Source organism: Microtus ochrogaster, chromosome 8, assembly GCF_000317375.1.
Source record: "Microtus ochrogaster isolate Prairie Vole_2 chromosome 8, MicOch1.0, whole genome shotgun sequence".
NCBI lineage: Eukaryota > Metazoa > Chordata > Mammalia > Rodentia > Cricetidae > Microtus > Microtus ochrogaster.
The window spans coordinates 60,857,225-60,878,744 of NC_022015.1; the positions used below are offsets into that span (position 1 = coordinate 60,857,225).

At 41.3% G+C, this 21,520-nt stretch overlaps 1 protein-coding gene across 2 annotated transcripts in view; it reads left to right on the forward strand.

The window, feature by feature from the left end:
• Nucleotides 1-16,493: 16,493 nt before the first annotated feature.
• Nucleotides 16,494-21,520, forward strand: part of A1cf (APOBEC1 complementation factor) — a 78,015-nt gene continuing 72,988 nt past the window's right edge. For both annotated transcript variants that reach the window (XM_013348001.1, XM_005352139.1), the window contains exon 1: nt 16,494-16,593. The gene's annotated coding sequence lies outside the window, so the exon portion shown is untranslated. The remainder of the gene's footprint in view (nt 16,594-21,520) is intronic.

Here is a 21,520-nt window from a genome sequence, read left to right on the forward strand (position 1 = left end):
TCCTATTTTAACATTTCTTAACAAAGAAAGTCTTAAGCTATTTTGAATATTATTAACTACAGTTACCCCAAATTGACTTCTCTAAGATAACTGTACTTTGTACTCCTTAACCAACCTCTTTGGGTACCCACTCCCCAGTCCACCCTAGGAGCTACTCATCTAATTCCTACAATTATGAGGCCAGCTTCTCTAAATTCCATGTGTGAATGAAACATCTTTAGACAACCCAGCCTCTGTGTCCATACCATAAAATATCCAAACATTGTTATAAAGCACGACAGGCTCTTCCTCTCCTTTCCCCTTCAATTATTAAGTTTTCTCAATTTAAATCCATTTTTGTCACTCACTTGCTTGCCTCCCATGTCTGTTATTCACCTTCCATTTAGAATCTCAGCTATCGGAACTGAAACACAATGAAATCCACACGGATCTGCTCGAACCACAGCTGCCCACTTAGACAGCAATCATAAGAGGTGCTCATGAGCACCCCGTCTGTCTTGTCCTTTGTGGCTGGAACACTGAGTATCATAGAGATAAGTAGGCAGAGAGAATGAGTACCTACAATTGCTCTTCACAATGCATCCAGGGAGGAGCCAAGGCCTCTAGATCGTCCCCTATTCAACTGACAAAATTGGGCCACAATCATTTCTTTCTCTATGCTTTCATTGTCTCTTTAAAACTCTTTCTCTGTGTCTGTCTGTCTGTCTGTCTCTCTCTCACACACACACACACGCTTGATATGTATATATGCTGTGTGAATGTATGTGTGTCATTGTGTTGTGTGTGTATGTGTGTGTATGTGTTGTGTGTTATGCATATGCTTGTGTATGTTCAAGTATGCATGTATAGAGGCCAGAGGTTGACCTTGGGTATCTTCCTATCTTATTCTTCCCCTTACTTTTGAGTCAGTTTCTCCCTCTAGCTCACCAATTTGGTTGGACTGGTTGGCTAGCAGTCATTCAGGATCCTCCAGTATCTACCCACACAGCACTAGGAGAACAGGCACGTGCCATGACTTTTTGTTTGAGTGTTAGGAATCTGAACTCAGGGTCCTCATGATGGCAGAGCTAATACTTCACTGACTAAGCCATCCCAGAGACATGACATTTGTGACTACTACATTCCAATCCCAGAAGTCCTTTTATGAAACTGTATTGATTGTGGGATTGCATTATTTGTAGGAAAAAAAGTGTTTGTCCTTATTGAACAAGCCCCACTACCTGTAAGACTATTGTCTCTGCATGTGGGCTTCTGTGAAATAACTACCAAAGATTGAGACTCATGAAAATGTGATTGTTCCATGAAGGGAAGAATAACCAAGTTGGCAGACAGGTCCACGTGGGTACTGAAAGGAAAAGCTTAAACCTACAGCAAACCAACTATCTACCCCTGCTTCTGACCAAACACTTGAAAGGCCTAGAAAGAAAGGGGAACATTTTGTCTTGTAGTTTCAGAGAGTCCATAATAGTGGGGAAACATGGTGGCAGACACCTGAAACAGGAAGCTGAGAGATCATTCATACACATATATAAGCAGAGAACGCAAACTTGAAGTCATGCGAGGCTATGAACTCTTCAAAGCCCACCCCAGTGACTTACTTCCTCCCAGCAGGCCACACATCCTCAGAGGTCCATGGCCTCCCTAAACAGTGCCACCAAGTGGAGACCAACTGTTCAGACACCTGAGCTGATGACGGCCATTTCTCATTCAAACCATCGCATTTGCTGAGGAACTTGTGATCAGGAGAGCCCCTAAACATACTCTAAGCACCTACTGATTCCATGTGGTATGTGATGTGAGAGTCTAATGTAACGGATGGTCAGAGCTTTCTTTGCCCACAAGATGGTAAGGATGCTTACTGCATCTAACCTCCATCTTCTCCACAGGGATTGTATGAGCTTTAAGTGAACAGCGAGCCAGATATGAGAGGAGATGGGACCCAACTCTCAGAGGGTAAGAGAACAATCACGTAATCTGAGCCGAAAGTACTTGGTGGCTGACATGCTCCAGCCACACGAACCACAGTGCTAGGAACCCTTCATCTCTAGACTCCACAACTCCACGACTTCGCATTAGATAGTGGCCCACTTCCTCCTAAGAACCTCCAAATGCTATGTACCCTTCAACAACCTACTCAAGGTCTTTGGTTTTTCGGCCCAGTTCTAGCTGCGGAAAAACCCAGTTGCTTTGTGAAGGCATCAAGATGACGAAGATCAGCCCTAGAAATGATTCGTGGCCTATGTAACATAGTTCCGCGTTTACTTCCTGCAGCACAGCTAGAATCAGTTTCTACATGCTTAGAACACTTTGTCCTGAAAGCTACGCAAGTCCTCATCCTTTCGCTGGGGTGATGATTGGATACTTTCTGCGGAGAGAGAAGGAGAAGGAAACACACCCGCCCTGCTCTCCGTCCCCCTTCCTTGTGCTGTCATGATGTGCTGGCTGCCTCCCAGGCTACCTGATTTAATCAGGATCTAAATTTGCCACTGACCTCTTTTTTTATCCCCGATGCAGTCAGCTACTGTAAATCTACTGCTCCGTGGGGCGTGTGTGCGGGGAACAGGTTGAGCCTATTCTGTTTCCACGTCCAAACTTTGTGAATGGTGGCCTGCTCTTATGATTTCTTTCAGAGATGGTAATGGCCTATAATGTGGACATGAAGGAAGACTGAGAGAGTCGAGCAAAGAAAACAAGATCCTCTTCTATGAAGAAGCATCCCATGCCAGATTCTTGCCAGAAAACAATAGTCTGAGAACAACCGGAAGATATTGAATGGACCGAATCCCATTCAACACTCTGCCTGGTCTAATGGTTCGCACTACATACACTGCCACCGCCGTGATGCAGCTCCTGAGAGGCCGCAATCTCCTGTGACGAGCAGCAGTCTGCTGCCCTCACTCTCTGGTTACCATTTGCGAAGCGCAGACACTGTCAGGGCTCCTCCGCTCCACCGTGCCCCAGAGCCTCTACGAAGGAGTTTCCTTGGCGTTTGGACCTGCATCTGTGTTATGCAACAGACAAACAGATCCACGCAGCCTTCTTCAAAAGACACCTCCATCTTCTTTGTTTTGGCGGATGTCGCTACATTTTAACGTTTTATTTAATGTTATAAATTCACACGGTAAATATTTAAGCAGTATAAAATGTACCGCCACCCTCCAAAAAAAGTCCTACCAGCTCCAGAGAGATTTATTGTGTGTTTTCAGAATAAACAGTGACATACATTATAGCTTTCTGTGCTTTAACCTTTGTCTGCTAACATACCAGAGGCACACATAAATAGATATTCCTTGTTATTCTTAGCAGCTTTATAATATTCCATTGTACAATAACTTTGCCAGCATTTTATTAATAAAGTTTAGTTAGTTTAGTCTTTGCTTCCCAAATGGTTTCTGTTTTAGCACCATTCAGGAAAAAAAAAAAAGAGTTTTACATTGATGCTAATTGTTCACTTTTGCCATAGGAAAGGTACTGTAAAATTGTAGATGCTTCAAGATCCACAAAACTTTCATCACCATCTGGATGCAGTATAAATTTTGTGTGGCAGCAGCAGCAAAGTTGGGTGTATTTTATATTTTGATAAAATTACTGAGTCCAAAATCAGATCCATAATCCAGACTGATGAAAAGCCCATTTCCTGAGAACTTCCTGGCCTCTGACTCCAATTCACTCTCAAGCAGGTTGTATAATTGCGTGGCTTGCATGAATTATTTGGGTACCTCTCTTACGCATCTACACAGCACTGTAAGCACCCTAAAGATGGCACCCAGATGTTCCATCTTCATGTTCTATCTGGTGCCTGAAAAGGAACCTTTTCTATAATGGACACCGAGTACATACTGAACCTGCTTGATTCGCTTTTATATGATGGATAATCAGCTAATAAAATACTTCCTGTGTGAATAAACCAGCCACTTCAGCATCCTCTTAAGTATGACCTGAATTTGGAATCTGTCCATGAGATACAATTTCTGACAGCTTTGCAAGTTTAATGGCTATTCTTCTGTCATTAAAATCAGTAAAAATAGTATAGAGCCATGGCCTACGGCTAAAACCCTAATTTATTCTCTTCCTGTCTTTACCAGGTAATAGTAAGACATTGATGTTACAGTTCAAACACACCTTGCAAAGAAACGGAGTCCACAAAGATGAAATGTAAACTCTTACTGAATCCTAAACACATGCTGACTCTACTGTCTCTTCAACTGTGTGTGTATTTGTTTTTGAGTGTTTGTGTATATTTCTGTGCATGGTGTATGGGTGTGTGTCTGTGTGTGTGATGTGTGTGCATGTATGTATGTATGGTATGTGCGTGTATGTGTGCTGTGTATATATGTGTGTATTTGTGTGTGTGGTATTTGTGTTTGTGGGGGGGCATGGTATATGTGTGTGTGTGTGTGTGTGTGTATGTAGCATGACAATAAAAACCCAGAGACAGATATTGGGGTTCAAGCTGAAGATGAGAAAAGCAAAGCAGCTAACCACTAGAGAGCTCTTACCTCTACAAAATCGTCAGACTAAAAAGAGAGCAAGTTCCTGTCTCATCTCACCTTATATTCCTCTCTAGTGTTGGTATTAAAGCCGTGCACCACTACCACCCAGCCTCTATGACTAACTAGTGTGGCTGCTGGGGTTAAAGGTGTGCTCCACCACTGCCTGGCCTGTGTGGCTGACTAGTGTGGCTAGCTTTGCACTCTAATCTTCAGGCAAGCTTTATTTATCAAAACACAAATGATAGACCACTGTATGCATATGTGTGTGGTGTATGTGTATGTGGTGTGTGTGTGTGTGTGTGTGTGTGTGTGTGTTTGTGCGGTTGTATGTGTGGTTGTGTGTGTGTGTGTGTGTGTGTATGTACCTGTAATTAAGGGTCTGTTACTTTAACACAGATGCATATTTCACTTGACAGGCATAATTGGTTCTTTACAAAAAGCCTCGCCTAATGCTAGAAAACTCTTCTGTCCGTGTGTGTTGCTTGCCAAAAAAATCCTGAAACCCTCAGACAGTGCCAGGGCATCTAGGTTTGAAGTTGAATGGGATACATAATTTCTCATTTGAATGCAAAGTCTCATATTGGAATCAATGTCGAAGGTGTCATTTTATTCTTGGTCTAAAAATAAATTTCTAACATTTTCCCTGGAGAAGCCCAGCCGTGCAAGCCAGCATTGCTTTGCATTAATCTTGGTCTCTTTGGTTCTCCATTGGTAGTCACTGGATTCCAGTTCTGCCGGTCCCTTTGGGCTTCTAACTTCTCTATTGTATTCTCAGCACTTCTTTGACTTTGATATGTGTGCTGGTCACCAAGGAAGCTCGCTCCAACAGATCCTTTTGTCTTATTCTTATCATGGTGATCAGCACTTTCTCTCACACAGCCTTGACACCACCTGGGAGCTTGTTAGAAAAGTGCAAACTCAGTCCCGCCCCACCAAATCTGCACATCCAGCACCCTCCCCAGAGGACTCTCATGACTTTCAGGCTGGAGCCACACTGAGACCCGCCCCCTTCTTTCTGTCTCATGTGCTGTCTCCTTGAGTCTCTCCATTCTTCTGTTCAAGTATACCATCGTCCACTCCTCTCGTGCTGCCTCTCCCTCTCCACCTCCCCCAGGGACTTCCCTTTGTTCCTCTTCCTTTACTCTGCCTGAAATGTGTGGGAGGAAGGAGTCAAACAAAATAATCACTATGAAATTTATGTCGCCGTCTATAAAATAGACAACAACAATAAAAAAAAAAAAACACAGAAAAAAAAAACAGGAACTGGGGGTGGTGGTTTGAAAGAAAACAACTCCATTGGCTCCTATGTTTGAATACTTGGCCCGCAGTTGAAACTGTTTGGGAAGGATTAGAAGGTCTGGCCTTGTTGAAGGAGGTGTGCTGTTACTAGTGCAGGCTTTGAGATTTGAAAGCTTAGGCCATTCCCCCTCAGTTACCTCTGTACCCTCCTTGTAGATCAAGATGGGAGCGAGCCCTTGGCTACTGCTCTAGTGGCAGGCCTGCCTGCTGCTGTGCTCACTCTCACAGGCATGGACTCTAACCCTTTGGAACCACATGCCCCAAATTAAAATCTTTGCTTTTATAAAGTTGTCTTGGTCATGGTGTTTTTTTTTCACAGCAATTGAAAAGTAACTAACACTTTGAGGTATGTTATTAAAGAAATAAAGAGAGGAGTAAGGAGATGGGTGCTATTTAGATTATGATTATTCCTGAGCATTTCTGGTAGGGAGATTCATCTACAACAATCATTCGTCAAAGTAGGCTCCACAAGGCCATCGGCTAGGAAGAGAGATGAGATCTCTAATGCTGAGTTTCCTTCAAGATGCCACCATAGGGCATGAAGGAAAACAACATGGGGGGCATTCATCTGTGCTCAGCACAGCAGCGAGCCAGCACTCTGAATCCTCACAGCACTCTGAATATAGATAAGAAGCCCCCCAATTTAACAAACGAGAGAGTGAAGTCTCAGAAATTATAAGACCTATCTTGCCAGAACTTAGATATAGGCTAAAATCTTTCCAATTTTTCTGCTTTCTTTGCATTACCTAGAATTATTTCTCATTTTGTCTGATATTGAGCATGGTTTTAAGTGAGATAAAAATAATTCAGAAGTCCATCCCTAGCCACAGATGCATAAGGATGTTTCAGGTTCAAAGAATGGGGGAAATTGCAATCTAATTCCTTATTAAACTTTTTTTTTCTTAAAAGAAAAAAAAGACAACCCTGTGTTATAACATTCTTAGTCATATGTTTGAACTCAGAGGACTGCACAAAATAGGTCTTGTTGAACAGTGTTTTTTTTTTTTTTTTATTGAGCTCTACATTTTTCGCTGTTCCTCTTTCTGCCTCTCCCCTCCTCTTCAAACCTTTCCCAAGGTCCCCATGCATGTGTGTCTTTAATCCATGCTCTACTGAGCTGCTGGACTGTCCCCTTGCAGCGAACCAATCCATAGTAACTGCCATTAAGGCAGAGCTAATTTTCCAAGCTGGTGAGCACCACTGGGCTAAGCTATGAAGTCAGCTGGCTCCAGCTGCCCATGTTGCTCTACCATGTGGAGTTAATGGATCAGGAGTAATCTACGCAGCCAGGCCATAAGATTTTCAGTTGCAAAAAGCCAAAAGTGTAGTAGCTGGCCAAGTCCAACATAATCTGGGAAATATTTCCAATCTTAAGATGCCTTCCTCTCCAACTTTCTCACCTCAGGATTAGGCATTAGTTACCTTACGTGCTAAGAACATTTTCACTTGTGTGGTTGGCTGCAACCTACATGCAACATGTGAGTCCTCGTGTCTCTGGTATCCTCTATTAAATAACACGATAAAGTGATTTTTCCCTTTCCTCCTGTTTTACTTAGGGTTTCTATTGTTGCAATCAAACACCATGACTGCAAAGCAAGCTGAGGAGAAAAGGGTTTATTTGGCTTCTTACCCTTCCATATCACTGTTCATCATTAAAGGAAGCCAGGATAGGAACTCAAACAAGGCAGCATCCTGAATACAGGAGCTGATGCAGAGGCCACAGAGGAGTGTGCTCACTGTCTTACTCCCCGCTTTCTTGGTCTGCTTCCTTATAGAACTCAGAACCACCGAGCCAGGGATAGCACCACCCACAGTGGCCTGGATCCTTATGCATCTATTGCTAATTAAGAAAATATCTTAAATGGGTCTTATGGAGGCATTTTTAATTGGGTTTCCCTTCTTTCAGTGACCTCATCTTGTGTCAAGTTGACATAAAGCTATCCAGAACACCTCCTTACTGATTTTTTTTCCTGGAAAATAAAACAATATTATTGTTAGTCATGATTTTTTTTCAATATTTTAGCTAACATCCACAGTACACTTATATGCCAGACAAGAGGTTATTTGCTTTTTATGATTCTATTAATTAATCCTGACATACTCTATTTTAGACCAATAGACATTATACATTAAAACTTTGAAAATTTGAATGGTGTATAGCTCAGTGGTAGGGAACTTACCAGGCATGTACCAGGCCTGGGTTTATCCCTTGGCACTGCAAAAGGAAAAACAAAAGAAAACGTGTGTGTGTGTGTGTGTGTGTGTGTGTGTGTGTGTGTGTGTGTGTAAAATTTGAATACTTTCATTAAGATTTCACCAGGAAGTAAAAGAGGTAGAATTTAAATGATCAAGAAATGAAGCCTAAGAGGCCAAATGCTCAGCCACTGCACCCCACCCTCCTCCTCGGGGTCTTATCACTGCTACTGCCCACAGCATCCTACTGTGATCACAAAGTGAATACAAGATCTAAGATCCCAAGCCAAGTTTTAAGGTTGCTGATTCGTATTTTTCGTGCCCTTCACCAAACTGAACCTGATTATTTAGCTTCTTTCTCTGACCCAATTTTCTCAAACTGATGATGTTTCCAAACTTCTTGTCTCTTCCTGTGGACTGGAGCTCCTGTTTTGATGATCTACACAAAAGCACCCTTTGAGCTTCCTACTTGCCCAGAACTTCATTTAACTCCATCCAGTGTGCGAGCCTCCTAGATGCTTGTACTACAAAGAACTGGTGGAATCTCAGGTCTTAGAAAGAAAGAGCCACAGGCTTTCACTGCTGGGAGGGAAGTTAATGATTGATGGATGTTTTGGTCCAGGTGACAACAGACAATGGGAAAACAGAGACCAACTGTTCCTGATGCCATTTTCTCCTGAAGCCAGATAGCACTTAGCTCTATATTCTTCTATTGAAAAACTATTATCTTTAAACTATTTGTTAAAACAGTATATAAAACAACATAAACAAAATAAAAACAATATATAAAAATTGTTTTATGTACATAATTAGATATATGTATGTTTATGTTTGTTTTTCTATACACACAGACACACACACATGTACACACACAGGCCTCCACCGTGCCAGGACCATCACTTCCATCGCTCCTACCTTCATACCTTGTCCCATGAGAAGTCTGTCAGGGGTGCTGTAGTTTATATCTGAAAATATCCAAAGGCCTATGATGCTGAGAGCCTGGTCCCCAGCCTATGGGAGTATTGGTATATTATGTGAAAGAGGAGAAGAGATAATGTGGATTTTATCAAGTGAAACTCCTCAAGAGGAAGTTACATCGCTGGGGTGTACCCTCAGAGGAGATGCGGGGTCTTATTTTCTTCCTCTCTCTTGGCTTCATTCGTGACCTCTGCCATGCACTGCCAATGGGATATATTGGACTATCATGAGACCAAAGTGACAAGGACACATGGCTGTGAACTAAATCTCCTACAACTATGAGCCAAAATAAGCCCTTTTCTTGACAAAGTTGATGACGTGGGGGTATCTGGTCACAGTGACAGAAGGCTGACTACTATGGTTGGAGCTGTCATCTCCTCAAGAAAACCTCCTCCATGAGGGCCTGCCGGAGGCTGTCATCCAAGTAACTTCTGTTTAACAAGTAGAAGATAACAGTCACTAACACAATGACAAAGAGCCATCTAGGAAATCATCCTGTTATAACCAAGTGTTATGTGTGGTATGGAATCATGGTGCTCTACTTGAAAGACCGCTGTGTCCAGCTCATTTTTACCAGTGGCTCTTCAAGTTCACAAAGCATCAATACCAAACATGATATCACAATAGCTAAGAAGTCATTTGCCAATGGGAATTTTGATAGCTCTCTTTTAATCTTCCAGGCCCACGATTGCACATTTAGCATGCTGCTGACCCAATGTCATACGACTGTGCTTTGACGTGGTTTTTTTCCCCACTGTTCTCTACCATTTCGAAATAGTGCGTCTCTTTTTGCCAAAATTCACTAAAAATTATTCAAAGGAAGAGATAACAGCGTGGGTCAGAGGAACACTATGTAAAAACTTCTTGAAAAGGTCCCTGAAATCCCAGAAGGCTTCCCTATGGACTTATTTCATTTACAGTAATAGGCAATGATTCATATGTATGAAAACATCATAACGCAACCCAGTGTTTGGAATACTAAAAATATCAGCTGCCAACATCTCAGTGAGAGGCGGGGGAAGGGAATCCCAGAGAGTAAAGCATACATTAAAGGCCCAGGGATCTATATTTTCACACAGTACTAGAAGAAGAGAACAGATTTGTGAACAAGATTTTTTTTCTAAAATTGTTCACATTACAAAAATCCGTATCTATTTTTAAGTTTATTGAGTTCTTAAAGTGCCACAATTTAAAAAAAAAAGTAGCTCAGCAGGTAAAAGTGTTTGCTCAGTGAGCCAGAGTGCTAGAGCCCAGTCCCTGGATCCCACATGGATGGAGAGAAGCCACTCCCATACCTGTTCACGGACCTCCGCGTACATGCTATTGTACACACACACAACACAGAGTAAATAATAAAAAATAATCTTTTTAACTCTAAAGATTGCCTAAAGGCAATAAATATTCCTTAACATGAGTGACATCAAAACCTCTCAATTTGAGAGCAGTCATTAGCCCGGGGAGTTCATGACTATCAGGAGAAACAATGATTGACAGGAATAAGATGTTCCGCTCGGGTTTAAAAGAAAGGGTCCTCAGAGTTCCCATTTGTCGCCATGGTCTCTACATGTAGTGTAGACTTCATATAAATTCTCATTTACTTCTCAGTTGTGTGACAAGAAAATGCTATTCCAATGTTCTGGGCAAAGCCAGCGCAACTGGAGGTGTGTGAGAGAGGAGGAAGTGTGCTTTTAGTCAACTGAACACTAGATGGCTGCAGCTACAAAACCAATACTTCCTCAAGATTCTAAACGCCTGCTCCAAACCGCTCCGCAAAACAGAAGGATTCTAACCCACTCAACCAAACTGTAATCTCCCAAAGCCTTGCAGACATTAAGAAAAACATGGAGACTTTTCATCTGAAATGCTATGTTTCCAATGAGCAAGCGTAAATCTTCAAAGTCATAGATGTTAGTTGGATAAATCCTGGCAGGGATCGCACATAACCTGCTTTGGCATTGTTCTACTTTCTCCTTGCACAGTATTATGTTCTTTTCGCCCTCCTGGCACACATCCCAATTCATTTGACAAATTGTTTGTCAATAATCTGTGAGGAAGATGGATTTTTCTCATTAAAACCAAGGCACTGAGACTTCAAGAAGGGGCAGAAACATTGAACGACCTTAAATGACACGTCCTGGACTGGAATCCCAAGATCTCACTCTGCGATCTGCATCCTTTCTATGTAATGAGCAGGAACATGAAGTAAGCTCTTTCCCCACATGGTGTTATCTGACACAGCACTACCATTTAGCAGGCTCACTTCCAGTTAATTATATATCTGCACCCACCACACAAACATTCAAAAACTCCTAGAAACCTGAAATCAATAAAGGAAGATTTGTTCTTTTTTTTTAGATGGGAGAGGGAGAAACAGGATATTGGAGGGGAAGGAAATTTCTTATATTAATAGTTGTTCATCTTTGAGTTTTAGATTATAGTTTAGATTTTCCAAAGCTTTATGCTTTATTTTTTGCCAGTAAGAAAAAAAAACAACAATAATTTAAAGTCTAAGTGTAATGAGATAGTGAGGGCAGAATTTAAAAAAAAAATAAAAAGCAGAAAACCATGAGCCAAATAATTGTCGCATGAGTGACTGGGAACAGCCACTGCATAAGGAAGTTGTCTGATGTAGTCCACCTCTGCGAGACCTTCCCTCTGCAAATACCAGCTCAGCACACACATCACCACCCAGCAATCCCTCCCTGGGTGCCCATCCCCTTCCTATGTCTTAACACCTCCGCATTTGGCCGAACCTTGTGAATCTCATTTCCAATGCCAACACACTCTCCCCTCAGCTCTTATCACCTCTCACCCCATCTCTGAATGGTCTTTGCCACTTTTGTCTCTGAAATCCACAACGTGAAATATTCAGATAAATGAGAGAATAAAACAATTCTAAGACAGCTGGAAGGGAGTTATCCAAGTTTGATTCCTGTTGCTGTAATAATCCACCTGGCAAGAAGCAGCTCAGGAGAGGGGAGAAGGGGTTTCTTTAGCTCAAAAATTCAGGGTACTGTTGATCACAGCAAGGAAGTCAAGACAACAGGTAGGTTAGACAGCCAGGCGTCTCACACTCACTACCAAGAGAAGAGAGAGATGAATGCATGCGTACTCGTGCTAACTTTCTCTACGCTTCCACAGTCCACAGCTACAGGCCAGGGAATGCTGCCACCTGATATCAGGGTGGGTCTTACACTTCAATTAAAACGGTAAAAACAATAACACAGAGGCATGACCATGGGCCAGCCTGATCTAGATAATCCCTCAGACTCTAGGTTGTGCCAAGTTGACAATTTAAACAATGGGGAGGAGTGGGGGTGGCAATATTCCACATATTAAATTCTACCATAATTTTTGTCTTTACTTTGTACTCACAATATAAACCATATAGACAGCTAGCCTCCTTTCAATCTTTTGGGAACGTCCGTTGTAACAGAGTAACATGGAAAATTGTTAACACTCTCACAGGTCCTCTCTGATGAGCTGCCTTTGGCTCTGTCACCAACTCCTTTCTTTCTCTGACTCCTTTTCCCTTTGCTGCTCACAGTTGGCTCCACTTGTCACTTGAAGGCGCTCACCTAACTCCAGCTCAGGCTTCACCTGTGTTGTTTCTGCCAACTAGAAAGTTCCCTCAGACTTTCAGACCTTGGATTTTGGAGTTTTCCTGAGCTTTATGTAGTCGGATGTTTCTCTCCCACCTACCAGTGCCCAAATAACCACTCAGAGGCATGTTACTTATATACGCTCGACCAGTAAATAACTCGGGCTTCTTACTAGCTAACTCTTACATTTCTATTGATGCTTTGCCACATGGCTCATATCTTGCTTCTCATTTTCTCCACCTTCTGCTTGTGTGGTGACTGTCCGGCATCTCCTCTCTGACTCTGCCCTTCCTTCCTCCCAGCATGCTTAGCTTGGTTGTCCTGCTTAGACTTCCTGCCTGGTTTCTGGACACTCACCTCTTTATTAACCGAAGAGAATAATATATATTCACAGTGTACAGGAGGATATTTCCCTACCTTGCATTTATTTCTTACCTTTTATGTTCTGTTTAGCATACTGTGGTTCTCCTTCAGAACATTAGTTATAGATGTAATGAGTTTACTCTTGAGGTACTCCTTTATGTATGCAACCTCGATCTGGTCTGATAACCATGAAACCCCTAAAATCCAGCACAATAGCTTGCGAATTTAAAAAAAAACACCTTATGATTAATGAAAATATTAAATTATAATCCACACACATATCCTTACAGGGCAGGCACATTCCTGTCTGAACAATCCCCATCACTTCCCAATTTAAATATCACCCACTTACGATGAAAAAGAGAGTTCTCATAGGCACTTCCTACCCTCCCTATTTGTTAGAATGTTTGGTGAAATATTAGTTCCATAATCTACTAATAGACTCCGCTCTCTCTACATCTCTGACTCTGTGTCTCTATCTGTGATTGACTAGAGCAGCTGGCCTGTGAGCTGGGGGACTCGACCTATCTCCTCTTCCCAAGTACTAGAATTAGAGACATGTGCCCTGTTTCTACAAAGGTCCTGGGGATCCAAACTCAGGTCAAGGTCATCATGATTGCACAACACGTACCTCATTGTTTGAGCCATCTCCTCAGACCGCCATCTCTGACATAAAACAGTTACCGTATCATGAAGGCTACTAAGGAAAAGCAGGTCTCCCATAGTTTGTAGGATAAACTAGTGGGAAACTGGTAATTTTTCCAGGCACTATTTAAATTGGGGCTGTTTTGTGAAATAAAGGCAAGTGTTGCCATTGTGTGGATAGTGGACTTCCATGGTTAGGCTGACAGAATCAAGGTCTTGAGTTGATCCCATTCTGATCTGGTGGACTCTTTGTCCCGTAACTACTGATGCATCATTGGCGAGGAGCCCTCGCAAAAGTCTGCTTAGATGTTTATCACTCTACTTCTGGGCAATAAATCCCAACTGTTTTAACAAAATGGCCTGGAAAAGAAAAATCATAGCCTAATGATGCTGTCAAATTTATTATTGCCCCACGTGAGTAGCACATGAATTATAGTTGGGCAGGAGCATATCCTGCCCTGTGAAATGTCAGGACCTACCAAAGAAGACGCTGAAATTTTTTGATCTGAAACTTTTATAAACTGAATGTTTGCTTTTTCCTTAAAATTCATGCTAAAACCTTAACCATGATGACATTTGAAAATCTGAAATTCTTTTGAAAATAACTAGACTAGAATGGGTCATGGGCACAGGGCCTTGGATAGTATAAATGCCCTTATTAGAAAATATCTCCAGTCAACAAAACAGTCAGTTGGCAAAGGCCCCTGCCCATGTACCCAGTTACTTATGGTCGATCACGATGACTCACGTGTTAAGAAGTGAGGATGAGCTTTTCTGTTGTCTTCTGAACTCCACACTCACACCGTTGCATGCCACCCACATGGTTCCCCATATGCATAAATGGACAGAAAAACGTAAATACTTTAAAAAAAATCTCTTTATCAACCAGGCATGGTGGCATGCACCTTTAATTCCAGTACTGAAGAGGAAGAGGCAGGTGAATCTCTGTGACTTTGAGGCCAGCCTAGTCTACAAAGCAATTTCCAGAAAACCTGTCTTGAAAAACCAAACCAAACAAACAAAATTTTTTTCCCATGGTCACATACCAAGTCATGCAAGACCCTGCTAGCACCCAATTTTGGAATTCCAGCCTCTAGACCCCGAGAAAGTGAGAATTGTCGAAGCCACCCACTGTGTTGTATTCCCTTATAGCAACCTGGACTGGGATGTTAGTTAAGCCAGTTCTCCTTTACTCTCATTGGCTCCCCTTGGATACATCTAACACTTGCTCCTGTAAAAGTGACATGCATTCCAGGAGAAATCATACTTTGGATTTCAAATTTGGATCTTTTCCTAGTGCTGGGTCGTAGGGTACTTACTCTCCAGAGACGCTGGGCAGTGGTAGGTCACAGCTTCCTTCCAGTCAGTGGACAATCAGGCGGGAAACCGACTCTCTGCACATCCCATGAGTTAGCCATAACAGGAAGTGCATTTTTAACTCAGGAAACTTTCAACTAAGAAAGGGGTTGTTAAATAATCCCAGGTCTGTCGGTCTCTGTCTATCTGTCTCTATTTCTTTCTCTCTCCAGTTTCTTCTTGTTATGTTTTTGCTCTCTCCTCCAACTATCTAAGGGGACCTTGCTTTCTTTTGTTAAAGTTTTGAATCCTCACTTAGCACTGCCCAGGCAGCTACCACACAATCAGGAACCCCCTGCTGCCAGGACCTTCAGTCTCAAGATGATATCAACACTTGCTTGTGGGATCAGACTCAAAGTGAGAATTCCTCCCTCATTGGGGAGCCAACCTAGTGCAGGTGGAGCTTCTCCTGGGCAATCAAGAAGGATATGGGCGAGCAGAAGAAATAAGTAGAGACGTCTAGCGGTGACTGTCTATATGTGAGAAGCGATGCGTGCTGCTGTTCCAGGACAAATCAATAGTTTCAGAGGCGCTTTAGCTAGGGCAGGTATGTACTTACTGAAAGACACGCAAGGCAATCAAGGCTTCATGGTAGGACACGTAACGCTGTAGGCAGAATGAACACTGCTGCAGATCTTCAGGTCCCTATCCTCTCTGAGCAAGCTTCAGCGTTGTCATCCCTTGCTTGTTCTGAGGTTTCCTACAGGTAAAAAATGTCCTAAGCTGGTTCCCGGGAAACTGGACCCTTCTTACTTGACCCAAAGCCAAGGGAAAGTATCCTTTAATTTAATTTTACAAGTCTTAAGATGAAATTCACTCAAATGTAGGGAGGTTTGGTTGTTTTTATCTTATAAATAGATTGATTAAAAAAATCCCTTGAGATTTCTTATATGGACTGGTGTTCATGCTGGATAAATTAACTATAGAGCTTACATTTAAAAAAAATACCAATTATCTGTCCTTTAAGAAAAATGGTTTGCTGACATTTCCAGCAGTGAACTGCAGCCCTGGCTCTTCCTTGAGAGCTGGCTCCATCTTCAAATCTGAACGAGCAGCTTCTGCTATGCTAAATGTTTTTCCAAACCTGATCTGGCCTAAATTCAGCTACTTGTTTATATAAATGCTTTGTGTATTTTGTGTTTGTAAGCCAGCATTTATCTGCATACTTGACCTAAAACTCTACACTTTATTCCATGTAAAAACCGTAGTAGGAAAAGTGCGGCACGACAGAACAGTCTCCTAAATTACCTTGCCTGCTAGATCACTTTGACACAGCAAATAAATAAGGTGACCACATCAAGAAATTCTTAGTTTCCTAAAATGGAACGAATGCCACATTTAAATTTATTTCTAAAAGCTAGGTTCAAAGGAGAATTGACCCCAATGACTGTAAATGCCAAACACATTTTCATTTTGTAAACAAGAGGGGAAGAAGTTAGTAGCTTCTGTTTAGGCCATAGTGACCCAATTACCTGGTCAAAGGGCTGCGTGGATGCAAGAGACAGGGCGAGTTAAAGTTTAACTTCCAGGAATTGTAAACCAAACCTAAAGCCACTGAACCTTTGGAGTTTGATACGGTGATTAGGATATAACCAAAGTGGCATGCTGAATTCGCCATAATCAAGGAACCTTTTTCCGGGTGGGGAACCTCAGGAATTACTCAGGTATGGCACACGTTTTTCGTATTTTCTGTTTCAATTCTGTGTTGTGGTATCTATGAGAATGCATGAAAACAGCTTGTGCTCTTTCCTACCCCTGAGTCTTAGAAAGAGAATTGCCGTTTGTTTTTATACTAATGAAACCAACTAAAAAAAACAAAACAAAGTATTGGAAGTAATCATACAGTCTCAAGATGAGACAAATGGCATGATTGACTCCTTGATTTAGTACATTCCCAAAGCTTGTGGAAAGTGGGGTGATCATCGTGTGTTCACAAGTGGAGCTCATGTGCTATCACCCCTACTTCCAGCCAAGTATCAGGGAGAGCTGTGCTTCACCATCCGCCCTTGTACCGAGGACCTCAGGGCAGACATGCAATTAACAAAAGACATAGTCAAACACAGCGAGATCTTTTTAGCTCTGTGTGTCAGTTCTCATTCCTATCGTACTTTAGACTGTACCTAATTCAGTTAACTTCTGCATGCTACCACCCTAAGAAGAGAATTGGGGTGAAATCTTGCTATTTCTTCTGCTATTAACCTGCTAAGCAAAATAATATCCTAAGTCATTTGCTTTTAATTCTAGCAAGAAAAGAAAGCAAAGGCCACTATGGAAAACTGACTGCTTCTGACTGTGTTAGAGCTCAACCTCAAGGTGACTATTAGATCACTTTCACAGACTGAGCAAACATAGAACAGCGTACATATTTTTATATTCCTATTTCTCTCACCCATGAGAGATAGCTAAACACCCAAACATGATGGTTTTAAGGAGGGAAGTAGATCAGGGCATTGTCTGTTCTATCAAAAAACTCAACTCTCTGACTGACTGAAGCTCTGTCGCTTTCCTGTGATCAGAGTAGGTGCCACAGAGAGGCCCCAGTAAATACTTGTCTGTCTTGGTGACAGTTACACATGTGACTCTCCTAGGAGATAATGAGAAATCATTTGTGCATCCCAAGAGATGAATGTTTTATAAACCAAATATCGGTAAACTTTCAATATAAGGAGCACCAAATGAGCCAGTCTAGCCTGAAACTCTAACATGTTGAGCAGCATACAGTAAGGGAGTGAATCTGGAATAAAAGGGAAATCGTTTACTTATTCAAGAAGTTAGCGATCCCCCTGCCAATATAGAGAAGTAGATAATTCTTGTTTACTTTTCAGGCCATTTCTAGAATAATACTGGTACTTCTCAATTTTAAAAAAATGTATACATTTTGCTGTCTAATGTACTGTGTTAAGTATAGGGGTAAGAGAATATACCATTGACAAGAAATAAGTTGTTTTAAATGACATTCATAGATTGACATAGTAGATACAAAATTGTGAGTAGCCATTTTAAACTAGGCTAATGACAAGTTAATTTGTGATTTTTTTTTTGTTTGGTTTGGTTTTTCAAGACAGAGTTTCACTGGAGTTATCGAGACTGTCCTGGACCTAGCTCATGTAGACCAGGCTGGCCTCGAACACATAGAGATCCACCTGCCTCTGCCTCCCGAGTGCTGGGATGAAACGTGTGTGCCACCACCGCCCAGCTAATCTGTGATGTTTTAAGTATTGACATTACCTGCACTGCACTTAAGGAACAAAAGGGGCCAAGAACTTGTGTCTCCATAGTCAATCAAATATGCCGTATAATAAGTCATGTTAGACCATTGAAAGCAGCTCTTCTTCCCATTTGGATGCTCTTCAACATAACAATATTCGCTAAGTATTAGATTATCAAGTGTATTCCTAAGCACCGTCTTTAAATTTAATCTCCTGTCATTCTTAGAACACCCCACTACTATTAATATATGATTACCATGTATCATTATATCATACTGTTGTTAGATTGAGATGCAGACAAATTACTTAACAGGCTCAATGTTAAAAGCAAGCGGCACAGCCAGGTGACCCAGTCAGGTAGTCTAATTCCAGAGCACACGTGCACACTGTACACAGTCATCGGGATTTATTACACGCACATGGGTGCTTAGCGTTGCAATTAGCCAAAGGAACAGGTCATACAGTTTCCTAACCTCACTTTATAAGAGAACTTCTTCCAAGACATGTGCCTATCAACATAGCTCCAAAATTATACCCCTTAGGCTACAGGCTGAGGAGAGATCACTCTTATAACCCATGTCTAGTGTTTAAGATGACCAGTATCAAGTATAATCACTGAGTTTTGACCGATCTAAGTCAGAACTTCCAATAACTCATATGCTTTCCTCATTCTCCACCAAGCAAAGCCATGCCCATGCTAGAGTCTTTAAAACTAATCACAGCAAGATTGCCAGGCTCTCTTACAGACACGACCAGGCTGCAACCCTCACTCCAAACCTCCCTGGCTTGTGAAGCTGTAGACGGTATTTGACTTCCCAAGAGCTCAGATTCTTTAGATGTGAAGTGGGTATGTGATCTACCCATAGAACTTTGCGAAGATTGATAAGCAGAGAGCTGGTGTTTAAGTACAAGTTGATCCCCATCTCCTATTTTCCCATGTTTTTTTTTTTTTCCCAGAAGAACTTAAACTGTCCAAACATACCACCCACCAGCTTTCTCCAAACAATCCCATTCAAGTAGAAAATTAGATAAAGAAACCCATTAATTACCGGAGCCACTGCACTTCTTCAGAACCTACAAATACACACACACACACACACACACACACACACACACGCAGGCACACACACACTACAAGCAGGATAGCTTTTAGTTTAGAAACTATTTTTTAGAACTACTAAGAAAAACTCAACTTGTTTTTATGGTTTCAGGTTGTGACGCTCTGTATGTTAACTTGACAGCAGATCTAAAACCTGTTCCAGTAACTCTCTGAAAACGCCGGCATCCCTTAGGACGCTGGGTAATACTTCGGGTACTATTGCCCAATGGCTTTCATTACCACATGCGTCTCTCCATGACTCAGTGAGCTCAAACAAGACTGTATTGATCGACAGAAGATAAGCTTCATTTTATCTTGTTCCTAGACACAGTAACCAGGCTTCTCTCGAGTGCAGGTCTAACAATCCAAACTCCCCCAGGAAAGGCCCTTGGGCAAGACACCTCACCCCTGCAGTGACCGTCCCCACACCCCTAAATCCCATCTGCTCTTTAGCTGAAAACGGCAAACCTAGTCATTAACAAATATTTACCGCCAAATGGATCAGAATACACGATTTATCATTTTAAGCCACCAATCCTATTCCAACTAGGCTATAAGATTTTAACATTATTTAGAATTTTTAAAATTACATCATTCCCCCCCCCCCTTTCATTTACTCCTTCCAATTCTTCCAAAATACCTCTCATGGCTCTCTCTCAAATTCATGGCCTATAATTATTTCATTGTTAATATATATGTATGTATATATGCTTATATATATGTATAAAGAGAGAAAGGAGATAGATGATAGACAGACAGATAGATAGACAGACAGACGAATAGATATTCCTAAATATATAAATACAACGTACTCAGACAGATCATATAATGTTACTTATATAAATTCAGGAATGACCATTTTAAGCTAATACACCAACGTTTGGTGTTGAATATTTTTGGTAGATTCCAATAAAAGGCTGAGCTATAGTCATACCTTGGTAACCGGTTCCAGGGGATGGACTCAGGACCTCTGTGATACCCGAATCCTCATGTATTCTAGTTCTCTACGTAAGCTCGAGTAGTATATGTTTGCTCATAACTCATGCACACCCTTTCACATACTCCAAGCTGTCTCTGGGTGACTTCCTGTCCCTTGCGCACTGTAAACACTATTATAGAGTTCCATACTGCATCTTCATATACTATTAGAGATAAATGTCTGTTTACGTTCAATTCGCATGCATTTCTTGTAAATGTTTTTAATCTGTAGTTAACTGAATCTATAAATAAGGAACCCACAAATTCAGTTTCCTTTAGTAAAAACGGTTGTCTTCACTGAACTATGCTGACATCCTCCTCTCTCTAATTCAACATTTTGAAAGACATATAAACTACGCTTCTTCTTTGTGGATTTATAGAGGAAACTTTATGTGTAGCAATATTAACAATGTGAGCATGTTCCAGGCTTGCTTTTTCTGGTGGGGATTATTTTCTAGCGATATTGAGAGGAAAGAGTCATAAAAGATATGAAAACTCCCTGTATTTAAAGAGTGTTCTGCACCAGTAAATAATATTGTCTATAGAGAGTTAGCACATGACAGTTTAACCAGATTAAATGTCTAAATAAAAAAAATTGATTATAATTCTATTAAATCCCACTTCCAATTAGGTAGTAATGACTTTGCTTACTCCAACAATTAGGAACTAATTATTGGTTAGGCCGCTCAACTGATTTAAAGAATACTAGGTCTGAATATGGGAGTTACATACTCTAGTACCTTATTACCACAATATATTCTAGTTTATAAATGTATTTAAGGGCCAGTAAGATGACTCAGCAGGTAAAAGCACTCACTATAAAAGCCTGAACCCCAAGTTCAATTCCCAGAACCTATAATAGAAAGCAAGAACTAAGTTTCAAAATTTCTCCTCTGTCATATACACATCCATACTCATCCATACACTGCACACATGTATGCACACGTAATATATATTATGGTTGTTTTTATCCTACCACTTAAAAAATTTGTTAATTCTTTGAAATTGTTATGCACTGTATTTTGATCATATTCACCCCCAACTCCTCCAAGACCCGCTCCACTTTCCTATGATCCCACCTTCATGTTCTTTTCTTTAGTTTAGTAACTTAGAACCCATCATATCCATTGGTTCATACACTTCTGGGTACGAGGCTATCCATGGGAGCATAGCTGACCTATCAGAAGCCGCACTCCTTTTTACAATTTTACTTATGTATTTATTCATATATTTTTGAGAGTTTCATGAGCGCTATATTTACATCATTTCCCTCCTCACCCTCTCTTCAACTCTTCCCCATTTGCC